At 35.6% G+C, this 14,100-nt stretch overlaps 1 protein-coding gene across 1 annotated transcript in view; it reads right to left on the minus strand.

Annotated features, from left to right (window-relative positions):
- Positions 1–14,100, minus strand: part of LOC115212114 — a 556,559-nt gene that overhangs the window by 421,991 nt on the left and 120,468 nt on the right. The gene's annotated exons all lie outside the window — the stretch shown is intronic.

Raw genomic sequence — 14,100 nt, forward strand, 5'->3', positions numbered from 1 at the left:
AGATCTCTGGAGGTATGCTCTGACTGTGAAGACCTGGCAAATAAAGTGAGTTCACGGCTGTATCCTACATCAGTTTCGCATAACCAGTCCCAGCCCATTCAAAAGTACCTTGGATTGTAGGGTGACCTGCTGTGCTTGAGGAGTATATCAAAATTAAAATGAAAATCAAATGGAAATTGTAGTTGTGATACCCATGCTGGTGGCACATAAAAAGCACCATCTGAACATGGCCAATGCCAGCACAGCCTTGACTAGCACCAACTGGTGTAAAAAGCACCAACCGATTGTAGCCATTGTCAGCCTCCTCTGGCCCCTGTGCCGGTGACACGTAAAATTTACCCACTACACTCATGGAGTTGTTGGCATTAGGAAGGGCATCCAGCTGTAGAAACACTGTCAGATCAGACTGGAACATGGTGCAGCCTCCTGGCTTCCCAGACCCCGATCGAACCATCCAACCCATGCTAGCATGGAAAACGGACATTAAACAATGATAATGATGATGATTCATTTATCTAATTTTGTCACAGTTTCACTGACTGAAACCTGTTAGTTATAGCTCTTGTTAAGAATGCAAATGTCCAATTCCATCTCATTATTTTTATTAGTATTATTTCTATTATCATTGTTTTCATTATTATTATTCTTTCACACCAGCAGCCAGAATGTTTGCTGTTTCAAGATGTGACTGCCCACCCCACCCCACCACCTATACTGGAAGTCTTTGTCCTCTGACCTCTATCAGATGTCTTTCCCCTGAACACCTCCAATGGCTTAAATGCTACCCCATCTCTACTTAGTGTTTAACTCCTATGAAATGTAGTGATTATGTAGGACATAAAATGATGGTGTAGTGCATGCAGGTTGAAGTCTATTGTATGTTTATGAGTTCTGTCAAATGCGAGCTTTCTTTTCAGGCACATGATGCTGCTGTCCCCCATCCCAGGGTCTCGCAGGTCCATACCTTCCACAACCTCAAAGTTGGTATACTTAATATTGGCACATTGAAAGGTAGGGCTGGTGAGATTGTTAAAATGCTTGAATGGAGACGTGTAGATTTGTGCTGTATCCAAGAAGTAAGATGGAGAGGAAGTTCTGCTAGGTTTCTCACAGGCAAAGAATACAGGTATAAGATTTTCTGGGCTGGAAACACTGATGGGGTCAGGGTGTGGGTATACTTCTTGCGGATAAATGGGTTGATTAGGTAATCAAGGTAGTCAGAGACTATGACAGAATACTTAAGCTTAGATTAGTACCGCAACATGGATTAGCAACCATTATCTTGACTTATGCCCCTCAGCTAGGGCTACCTGATGAACAGAAAGACCGATATTATGATACCCTCTTACAGACTACCATATTGACAAATGACAAGGACCTTCTCTTTGTGGCTGGCGACTTCAATGGGCATGTTGGACAACATCCAGGGGACTTCCATGGTGTGCATGGTGGCTATAGCGGGAAACAGGCTGCTGAATTTCTGTGATGTAAATGATCTTATGATTTGTAATACTAACTTCAGGAAACCTGCTAGTCACCTATTCACCTACAGGTCTAGCAGACACACTAGTTGAATTGACTACATCCTCACCATGAAACATGAAAGAATGCCCCCCTCAACATAGGTTAGTAGTTAGCAACTTCATGACCAGGGCTGAATGTATACCCAGAAGACAACAACCAGCATGGAAAAGAAGGGTCTGGAAGCTTAAGGATCCTCTGAATGGACAGAGAATAAAAGAAGTATTACTTGAAACTTTTAACGAAATAAAGGAGGATATAGCATCACATAATGTGGAAGACAACTGGAGGTTCCTGCAGGACAACCTGTTGAGGGCTACTGACCTGATCTGTGGTTAGTGCAATGTCCCCTCTCAACCTAAGGTAACATGGTGGTGGAACAATGTAGATGACAGGGTCATTAGAGAAGAGAAACAGGTATGGAAAGACTGGAAGAATGGTGCCAGCAGGGAACTGTATCTGATTGTCAGAAGGGAAGCTAGGAGACTGGTTTACTTAGATAGAGGGGAAGCAGAAAAGAAAAAATTTGCCAATGATCTGTCCCACAAAGACCAAAGACTTGAAGTGTTTCGTGTTGCTTGACTGTGTGTCATAATATCATAGGAAAGAAATGTGTCCACATGGATGATGGCTCACTTGCATTTAATGAGGCTACAAAGAGAGAGACTTGGAGACATCACTATGAAAGGTTGCTAAATGAAGAGAATGAATGGGAGAAAGAGAGCCTGCTAAATGTCAACCCAACAAATGGACCAGATATCCAAATTGACAGTGTTTTGGCAGATAAAGTGATTAAAGGTATGAAGACAAGGAAAGCCCTTGGCCCATTAAGAATCACCACAGAGATGCTTAAAATATCTGGTGGTGTCAGCTATAGTCTAGTCACCCATATAGTCAATCAGGTGATACATGAAGAAGTAATATCCAATGATTTGGTGTAGCAGCACCATAGTCAACTACTACAAAGATAAAGGTGATGCTTTAGATACAGATAATTACAAAGGTATCAACTTGTTTGATCAGGTAATAAAGGTCACGGAGAGGGTCATAGCCCAACTAATTAGGGAGAGAGTCAGTTTAGATGAGATGCAGTTTGAGTTTGTGCCAAGGAAAAGCACCACTGATGCTATATTTCTGGTAAGACAGCTGCAGGAGAAATTCCTAACCAAAGATTAACCTCTGTACTTGGCTTTCATTGACATGGAGAAAGCCCTATCTGGTGGTCAATGTGGAAACTAGGGATAGATGAGTGGTTGGTGAGAGCTGTACAAGCTATGTACAGGGATGCTGTCAGTAAGGTGAGGATTAGTAATGAGTATAGTGAAGAATTCTGGGTAAGGGTAGGGGTCCATCAAGGATCAGTCCTCAGCCCCTACTTATGGATCATAATCCACCAGGTAATAAAAGAGGAATTCAAGACAAGATGCTCTGAGAGCTCCCCTATGCTGATGACCTTGCTCTAATAGCTGAGTCACTATCAGAACTGGAGGAGAAGTTTCAGATGTGGAAGTTGAAGGGCTTTAGAGTCACTCTAGCAAAAACCAAAGAGGAAGGTAGACAAATTACAAATCCCTTCAGGTAGATGACCCTGCTCGGTCTGTAGAAAAGGCATACATAGAAACTCCATAAGATGTACCTGGTGTAAGCTATTGACACATAAGAGATGGGCGCAATATCAAACAAAGGCTATCTAGGAAGATAGTTTTTGTGTGTGGCAAATGCACTGCGGCAACAAACACTGAAAATGTGTAGAAAACATCTTTCATCACATGCCAGGGGGAAAACTAGAAATAGTTGACAGCTTCCATTACCCAAGTAACCAAGTCAGTCACAGAGTTGGATGCTCTGAGAGTGTAGCTGCTAGAATAAGAATAACCGAGGCAAAGTTCAGAGAGCTCCTACCTCTGCTGGTAACAAAGGGCCTCTCGCATGACGCATGTGTGCTAACAGACATGCTATATGGCAGTGAGACATGGGTTGTGATTGCTGAGGACATGCATAAGCTTGCAAGAAATGGAGCTTGTATGTTCTGCATCAGATGTGCTGTGCAAGAGAGATGACTGTGCTGGTATGGTCATGTGTTACATATGTATGAGGACAGTTGTGTGAAAGACTGTTACTCCCTAACAGTGGAGGGAACTCGTGGAAGAGGTAAACCCAGGAAGACCTGGGATGAGGTAGTGAAGCACAACCTTCGAACATTAGGCTTCATGGAATCAATGGCAAGTGACCAAGACCTTTGGAGATATGCAGTCCTTGAGAAGACCTGGCAAGCCAAGTGAGACCATATGCCAGTGTAGCATAACCAGCCCACTGGGCAATAAACTGTGCTTGAGAAGACCTGTTGAGTCAAGTGAAATCATTGTCATGGCTGATGCCAGTGCTGCCTGATTGGCACCCATGCCGGTGGAACATGAAAATTACCATTCTAGCATGGTTGATACCAGTCCCACTGGACTAGCTCCCATGCCAGTGACACGTAAAATGTACCATACAACTGTGGTTGATACCAGTGCCAGCTGACTGGTCCCATGCCTGTGGCATGTGAAAAGCGGCATGCAAGCGTAGTCATTACCAGTGCTACCTGGCTGGTTCTTGTGCCGGTAGCACATAAAAAGTACCATTCAAGCATGGTCATTGCCAGAGCCGCCTGACTGGCTCTGGTGCTGGTGGTGTGTAAAAAGCACCTACTACAATCTCGGAGTGGTTGGTGTTAGGAAGGGCATCCAACTGTAGAAACCTTGCCAGATCAGATTGGAGCATGGTGCAGCCTTCTGGCTTGCCAGTCCTCAGTCAAACCGTCCAACTCATGCCAGCAGGGAAAGTGAACACTAAATGATGATGATGATGATGATGATGCAGACACTGAAATTGAAAACTCCATTGACATTGGAATTCAATATCTACAGGTAAGTTACAAATCAGTCTTAACAACGAGAGCCAAAGCTACTCACTATACAATGGTATTACAGATGGCTAACAGCTGTGGCAAAGTAGGAAATAGAACCACTAATATAAACCAGTCTAGAAGACACTTGCCCAAGGTGTAGTGCAGTGAGGCTGTACTTGAAATCATATGTTTGGGAAGCAAACGTCTTAACCATACATTTTGTAGAAATTCCTAGTTATCATCTGTGCTATAGGTGCCTAAATCATTCTCCTTACAACCATATGCATCAGTTAAAATTTCCCTAGACTTATTCCCAATTATGGGATGTTTTGTTTCCATATTTTCCTTCTCCAAGTCATATTTCATTCCTGTGTCTGCTTAGCTCCGACTGTTATGTTATTGGCTACCAATCTATGTTGTATAGTGCATTCTTCATTAGAAAAGATTTTCACTAGCAAATCAAACCTTCTGTTTGGTTTGTTAGTGAAAATGTCATTCATCTGACTACTTATGTGTTCACCAGATTAGTATGTGTTTGATGATTTGCATCACAGGATTCTAGGAGCATTACACCCTCCCCATTTCTTAAATCACAACCAGAACCTTCACTAACATTATGGAAAACACCATCTTTTTGGCCAACATATTAAATGAAGTTGCCAGCCACAATAATGAAAATACTGTCAATCATTGTTGAGTCTATAGAAAGAACTCATAGAGTATGGAGAGAGTGGGGAATATTGCTTTTACACACAAGTGATGGTGAGTGAAAGACATTAAAGAAGACAATGTAACATGATGTAGGAAGAGAAAAGAAAAAGAAAAATGACAATATATATATATATATATATGTAGTATCAAAAGTTTCTGCAGAAAGACAATAGAAAGAACAACATTCTATAGAGTCAATAGAGATGAATGTTATTAATAATATAGTCTACTGGCTCAGTTAGGTTACCCCTAGGTTACAAAATCTACATCTGTAGACAATTATTTAATGCTCATATTTCCTACGTATCTCCCATCAGGCCCAAATAACATGATGGACTTAACTTGCAATAACATAATTCAAAGAGACAAAATTGATTAGAGGTTATAACTCTTTAGCATTCATAAGTAACAATCAGAAGGACATGAAATACAGCACCATGAAATTTTCATATGAAAAATATGATTATGTAATCTTCGAGAACTGATATTACGAAAGTATAATTTAATTTATGTCAATTTTTCTTTCAATTTTACTCTAGCACAAAGAAGTTATCTTAAACAACTGAAACCTTCTATTTCTTATTTTTCAATATATATTTATTTGTGTGCAACCTCTTAACTTTTTACATACAAGTTATATATATATATATATATATATATATATATATATATATATATATATGCTAGCTGAGTATCCTGTTGTTCCTGGTCAATTTTTACAATAGAATATCTTGGTGAACTTTTGGAATAGCACACCCACATAAATTGGATTTTTAACATTTTTCAACTTTTCGTCATCACAGTCTGCAAATGGAGGTGGAAAGGCTTTTGATGATAAAAAAGTTGTGAAAATGTATGAAGTTTTTTACAACCCCACGCACCACTGATTTGGCCAATTTTTTTTTGCACTACTCACTTAAAATCACTGGGAGTAGCCTGGAAGTTAAAAAAAAATTGGAGCTCACTATTTTTATATAGAGAGAGAAAGAAAGTTGCAAATATATATATATAGACAGGGGGAAAATTCATCATGAGAAAAGTAAAAAATCAAAGAGATAGACAAATAGAGAGATCTTTTCTGTAGCTGTTAGATTTTGAACTTGGTGAAAATTTTCAAATTTGGTATATTGATGTACTTTTTCACATTGAAACCAAGTTTGCAATTCATTTATTCTAGAAAAATTTTAGAAAAATGATAGACAGGTTTAAAGTTTGATTTTTACCCAATTAGAAAACAGGATTCGTATGTGATAGCTAATGATAAAATGGAAGTGATGCAAGAGAAATAATACATAAAATAGTGGACAAAGTATTACATCAAGGAAGTCTGAACAAAGCTACACTTCTCTCAAAAACCAAATACATACAACGAGAGAGAGAGAAAGAGAGAGAAAGAGAAGGGGAGACAGAAAACTCATAAAAAGGAAAATAAAATGACAAGATGCATACCAAGCAAACTGATTGACAAAGCCATATATAGATTCACACACATATATATACATAAAATATACACATATATAACACACCTATATACGTGTTTGCACACACGTTTTCATATGATAAATATGCTGCTTAAAGTGTACATGTGTATAAATGTTGCATTAATAATAATAATAATTAAAATTGTAAGCAACATGGGGGTACTATTTTATTCTCTGCGTATGTTTTCTGGACATAGCAGCCATTAACATATTTAAGGAATGGTTTTCATAAATATCACTCAGCTTGGCTGTCTACTTGTTCAAGGGACTACATCTAAGTATTAATCTATTTTATTCAAATGTCACTTGATCAATCAATGCTTACAATTCCTCTCTCCCATCAACATCCTATCCCCTGCAAAAACTAGTTGTACACTCTATCCTCATTGCTTATATGATAAATATGCCAGTTAGAATGCCCATCTGTATAACTATTGTATTAATAATAATAATGATTAAATGCTAAAACTTTATCATAAGTCTGATTAACAGTAAATAATTAAAACTGTAAGCAACATGGGGCAACTGGTTTTCTCTGCATAGGTTTCTGGGCTTAGCATCCATTTTTGCAAACCAATTATGTCTGCTCACCCACATTCACCTTTTCAATCTGAATGTGCATGACTTGCTTCCCTAGCTGCTTGTACTCCTCCTGTTCTGTGAGTAGAGGTTCTTTGTACCCATATACTTGTGTGCATATGCCTGTTAAAGAACCATGTGCATGTAAGTATGCACTTATGTGGATTCCATATATATATATACACATGTGTATGTAAATGTATGTGCTTGTGGGTATGTATATATATATATATATATATATATATTTATATATATATATATATATATATATATATGTTTCTTTATTACCCACAAGGGGCTAAACATAGAGGTGACAAACAAGGACAGACAAATGGATTAAGTCGATTACATCGACCCCAGTGTGTAACTGGTACTTAATTTATCAACACCGAAAAGATGAAAGGCAAAGTCGACCTCGGCAGAATTTGAACTCAGAACGTAACGGCAGACGAAATACGGCTATGCATTTCACCTGGCGTGCTAACGGTCCTGCCAGCTCGCCACCTTTTATGTATATATATATTTACATTTAAGCATACGCTTATTCAGACTGCATGTACATATATGTATATATATAGTTTAGAGGATGAAGACAGGTGTTCTCTATATAGAATACACTTCGAAGTGCTCAAGAGATTTGAACTTCAGCTGGTAGATGAGTAAATATAATGACAAGCAAATTAGACAAGTTGCTTTACACAGAATATTAAATACATTTAATAGGAAAAATATACATATGTATAGATATAAAATAAGTCCGACTTATAGAATATAAATGATATCAGGAGTTAAACAGGTAGAGTTTTTTAAGTCCAAAAGCTGTTTCTGGGAGCTTGGTAGTCCCGAATAATGGTGGTTATTTGCAGTCATCATCAGATAACATTGCCTTTGTCTTCAGGGGAGAGTTTTACACTGGAGAATTTTACATTTGAGGTGTTGACAGAATAGAGTTTGAAGATGCAATTCCATTTTCAAATACTTATTAAATATCTTAAATCGACTTGCCTAATTTGCTTCTCATTATATTTATATGCATGTATATATATATATATAAATATATATATATATATATATAATAGCATTATGACCCATCGTTGCCGGGTCATAGTGCTAGTGCATGTATATATATATGTGTACATGTTACATGTACATCTCTATATATACATCTACACATAAAATACAAAATACAAACTTATATCTTGATATCGCTAGTAATAACAATACTCAAAATATATAACAGACTGGAATTGTAGGCCTGTCTCTTGCAATTTCGATCAATTTTATCTTGTCCTCCCTCTTGTATAGAAGTGTGGCTACAATCCAGCCTACCTCTACTTTTGGGGGGACATTTTAAATTTTTATCCGGGACCTCCTACGTCCCAGATATAAAGGTAAAAATAAAATATTTCCACATTGCAAGGCTCGAGTCGAGTACTCCCTTGCATGCTCTGTTGACTCGAACCTTGCTTCTATTGTGGCGAATTTACCACCTCTGGTTAGATACTTGATATCTTTCACAGTCACACCAAGACACTTTTCAATGGTGCTTTCCTCCAGGTGTTTAAATCGTTTTTTTTCTCTACATTGTATACTTTATAGGCAATAGTCTTTTCTTTAATTTAATTTTTTATTTCGTTTGGTGGTGTTATTCTAGATTCACCGTCTTTGTCGGTGATCAATCCAAAATAGGTTTGTATTTCTTCCATTTTAATTTTAATGAATTCGCCGCCCGCCGACGGCTGCAGCGAAATTCATTTTTGGACTTTCTTCTATCGAAGACATTTTAACAAGAATGTTTCTGTGTAAACGGTGAAAATATTTTCAATTTCCCCAAACAGGGACACAATTCAATTTTTAAACAATAACCAAAGCTCCTTCTCCCAAAGGGGGAGGGTTACGGTTTACAATTATTTAACAAATGCAACACAACAACGCTTCCCTTACGAGGAACCAACAAACGTGATAACAATAGTTAAACAGAAATAATAATAACAACAAACCTTACAGTAAACCAAAGAGCAGTACTCTGTTGAAGCTATAGACCTTTATGGATCAGAAATAAACCAACAGCAGTACTCAGTAGAAGCATCTTTCGAGAAAACAGACATTATATACAGCCAAACTTCATATAGATACTTAATGCTAGCTAATTAGCAAATAATCTAATGTAAAAGCCGTGCACACCTCCATCTGGACTATTCCATTTCTCCACTTAAATTTTATTTTTTATTTATTCCCATTCATGTGAAACGACTGATTCAAGTTCAAGTCATTGATGCAATTTTATACCAATTGTTATTTTTACTTTTGTTATGTTACGATAATATTATACTTTAGTTTGATTTTAATTATTACTTACTACATATAATTCAATTGTTATTATTATTTTATTGTTAAAGTGAAAGCATCTGACATAAAATAGAGAAATGCTTTTGTTTCACTTTTACATAATACTGAAATAGTGGAGAAGATATGATATTGCTATGGGCTCGCTCTAAGTAAGAAGTTAAACATTTTTTTTGTGCCCATGAAACTACATGGACCCTAAGTAAGGCATGTGTCAAATTTGAATGAAATTGGTTGTGTAGTTCTCAAGTTTTAGGGAAACACACAGACAGACAGACAGACATTCTCAGTTTTATATAGAGATATATAAATATATATATATACACATATATATATACATATATATATATATATATATACACACATATATATATATACACACATATATATATATATATATATATATATATATATATATATATATATATATATATATATATATATATATAAAAAGTTGAACTTCAAAATGCAAAAGTTTACAACACATTTATACAATTAAATCCGTATTTAGTTACATCACACTTGTTGATGATGAGAGCTTGCAGACACTTTGAATAGTTTCCTAAATACTTTTTACATGTGGCGGGGCCTATTTTCCCCCATTCCAAAATTCTTTTCAATTCTTGTAAGTTACATGGATTTCTTTTTGAACTCTGAGTTTCAATTTTTACCACAGATTTTTGATTGGATTATAGTCTGGAGATTGACTTCTCCATTCCAAAGCATTAATCCCATTTGTTTCCAACTAATACTTGCTCAGCTTTGCTGTGTGCTTTGAATCGTTATCATGTTGAAAGGCCCATCCTCGTTCCAAGTTTAGGGAATATGCACTAGGTATTAAACATCACTCTAAAATCTCCCTATATTTTTGACCATCCATTGTTCTTTTTACTACTTCCATTCTACCAACACCTGATTAGCAAAAACAAGTCCATACCATTACTGATCCACCTCTGAATTTGACTGAACAGAAAGTATTCTCTGGCAGGTTCTCTATGCTGTTCTCTCTCCAAACCTTGTTTATTGAGTTTCTGCTGAGAAGCTCAATATTAGTTTCGTCAGACCACACTACATTTTCCCAATATGTAACCGGTTTACTTAAATGTCTCTTTGCAAAGGCAAAATGAAATTTAAAGTGACATTTCTTAAACAATGGAGTCTTTCTTGGAGAAGGAGAAAAGTGATCCTAATAACAAAGTGATATACTAATTATATCTTTGCTCACATAAACTTCACATGATTCCAGATCTTCCTGCAGCTCCTTGAGTGTGGTTTGTGCTCTATTACTAGCTGTCCTTGTAAGTTTTCTTGCTGTATGCTCTGCTAACTTACATGGGTGACTTGAACAGACTAGAGAGAGATTTCCAGTTATGCATTAGCATACCAACTGAACTCAGTTGCACATTAAGCTGTGCAGAGACCTTTCTGTACCCACTGCCACTCTTGTGAAGGTCAACAATACGCTCATAAAGGTCTTAAACAATTTGTTTATTTTTACCCAGAACTGATGTCAGAAATGATGCAATGGCTATAAATATTCACAAACAAAACTTCCCAAATCTTCTAGAACACTATGGATATTTTGAGAAACAAAATCATTTTTATTCAAAATACATGAAAAATTATTCAAGTGAGTTAAATGTGTTGTAAACTTTTGTTTTGAATTTCAACTTTTTTCCATATTTCAACTTTCTTTTGTTCATTATTATGTAATTCTGATTGTTGCATTGAATTTATTACAAAAACTTCATAAATGGTGGAAATTTCATTAACCTGCATTATATGTAAACTTGGATTTTTAACTGTGAATTGCAAACTTTAGCAGGTCACTGTATATATATATGTATGTGGGTATATCCATGTATGTAAATGTGTATGTATGTTTAGGTATACACATATGTATATCTGTCTGTCTGTCTGTCTATCTATCAATCTATCTATCTATACACACACATATATATATATATAAGTATATATGTATATATATATATATATATATATATATATATATATATATATATATATATGTGTATGTGTGTGTGTGTGTGTACCATTCTTCCCCATACACTCGTCTTTATCTCTTTCTTTATCTCTCTATAATATCTACATCTTAACTACTATACCACCATCAATAAACTATTATGCATCATATTTGCACACACTCAAATATATTGAATGTGTTTATTCATACATATGGTAGTAATGGTTTTTTAAGGAATATCTGCATTTAAGAAAACACACACATCAGAGTTTGTCATAGGTTAACCTACATGTCGAAGTGTAACTTCCTTTTCAAAATTCTCCCAATTGACTGGTTTCAAATATGGGGATTTTAATTAAAGTATTTTATTTCTGTAATTGAACTGATTGGGTGTGGAAACAGCTATAGGCAGGACTTTCTCTACATGAATTTGAATATCTTTGAATAAATAATGTCTGTATGTTAATATATATATATTATCATCATCATCATCATTTAACGTCTGCTTTCTATGCTGGCATGGGTTAGATGATTTGACTGGGGACTGGCAAACCAGATGGCTGCACCAGACTCCAATCTGATCTGGCAGAGTTTCTAGAGCTGGATGCCCTTCCTAACGCCAACCATTCCGAGAGTGTAGTGGGTGAAAACACTTGCCCAAGCCACCTAGAGAGGGACTGAATATGGAAACATGTGGTTGGGAAGCAAACTTCTCAACAACAGTTATTCTTGCACCTAATATGTGTGTGTGTGTCTGTTTACATTTGTAGTTAAATAGAGTATTGTGTCCCACTATATCTCAAAGTTAGCAGTTCATCAAGCAGAGATCTATAAAATAAATGTCACATTGAAATATGTACTGAGGTCAGTATGATCAATTAAATTTTTGAAGGTGATAACCCATCATAGCGACTGTCAAAAGACTAAACCAAGTAAAATAATGTTTAAAGACTTAATGGCTTCAAATTTAAGGCAATAGATTACTAACGACAAGATAATGAGTTCAAAACTTCGCATTGAACTTCCATTCAATACAATAATAGAATATGTACATCTCAGTCTACTTGACTTCCAACAATTAACAATTGTAATTTGAAGTTGAATGGTTAGCAGTAAGAAAGATGTCCAGATTTCTTTAAAAATTATGGTGCAAAATATTCCAAGAAAAAGTATTTTTTCACCACAACAAAACACACACACAGTGGTGTGTCTGTGATAACTTGAGCTGCTACAAATAGCAGCCAAATCTCTCTTAAAACACAACCTTTCATCAAAAGATTACAGTGTTTCAGGAAGTAAAAAAGAAAAAAAAATGCGATGGGTCTGCTACATCAGAGGCAACTCTGGACTAAACAAACCACAGATAGACATACTTCACATTAAAAGATTACCTACTAAATAATACTAATAAAGTCGATGGTATATCTTCAAAGTTTCATTCCCTTGTATAACTCCATGTATGTTAAACATTTTCTCATTATGTCCTAAGACATAGATTGTTCTGGCAGCGTTACCTCCCTTAGCTAAAGACTTCCCAATTGTGCAACCTGACCTTGTTTTCAAGGTTATTTTTGTAGTAAGAAATAGTACTTGTGCAAAAAACGTACTTTATTTGGTAACCGAAAGATTATTGAGTTTTTTGATACCGCACACATCAAAATCATCAACTCAGTTTTCAAATTCATATGGAATATATGCACACACACACTCGCACACACAAACTCTGTTTTATATATTAAGATATATATATAGTGTACTGTTCCATGATTGAAAGTTCAACAAAAAAGTACTCCATCAGGTGAGAAATAAATATCACTTATTTAAAGAACACAATGCATATATTTAAGCACAACTAATAGTTTCATATGTTGAGAAATATTCAGACATATTCTTCAGGTGCAAACTACATATCATAATGAACCAAAAGGAAATGAATAATAACAGAAACATGAAAAAACTGAAAAGGCAGCATACAGAAAATGCAAAAAGTGGAAAATGAAAAACAGAAAACACAAAAACTAAAATTATTTTGAAGAATTAGAAATTCTGCATATTCCTGACTAACTTGATGTTTTTCCAACCTTATCACTGAAGGTCTAAAGAGGATAGCTATTTCACCTTTTCACTTTTTACATTTCATATTTTTTTAGCTTTTGTGTTTGCGTTTTTGTATTTTTCATTTTTTATTTTCTGTGTTTTCTATTTACAGCCTTCTCAGTTTTTATGTGTTTCTTCGATTATTCAATGTTTTTTAGCATGTGGTTTGTACCTGAAGAGTATGCTTGAGTATTTCTCAACATATGAAATTATTATAGCACTGCAATACATATATGGTGCACTTTAAATAAAAAAAATCTATCTATTTATCTACACACACACACACACACACAAACACACAACACACATATGATTATCAAATAGTGTAGCTAGGAACTTGGATATGTTCTTGGTAAATCAGCTGAAACATGTGTCAGATATTTTATCTATTTATTAATGTCTATATCTTATGAATTTTATAGATATGAGAATAAATAAATAATTAATATTCCAATTTTCAATTGTTAACTTTATTTATATATATCATCCTCATC

The sequence above is a fragment of the Octopus sinensis genome, linkage group LG5, assembly GCF_006345805.1.
Source record: "Octopus sinensis linkage group LG5, ASM634580v1, whole genome shotgun sequence".
In the NCBI taxonomy this organism is placed as follows: domain Eukaryota; kingdom Metazoa; phylum Mollusca; class Cephalopoda; order Octopoda; family Octopodidae; genus Octopus; species Octopus sinensis.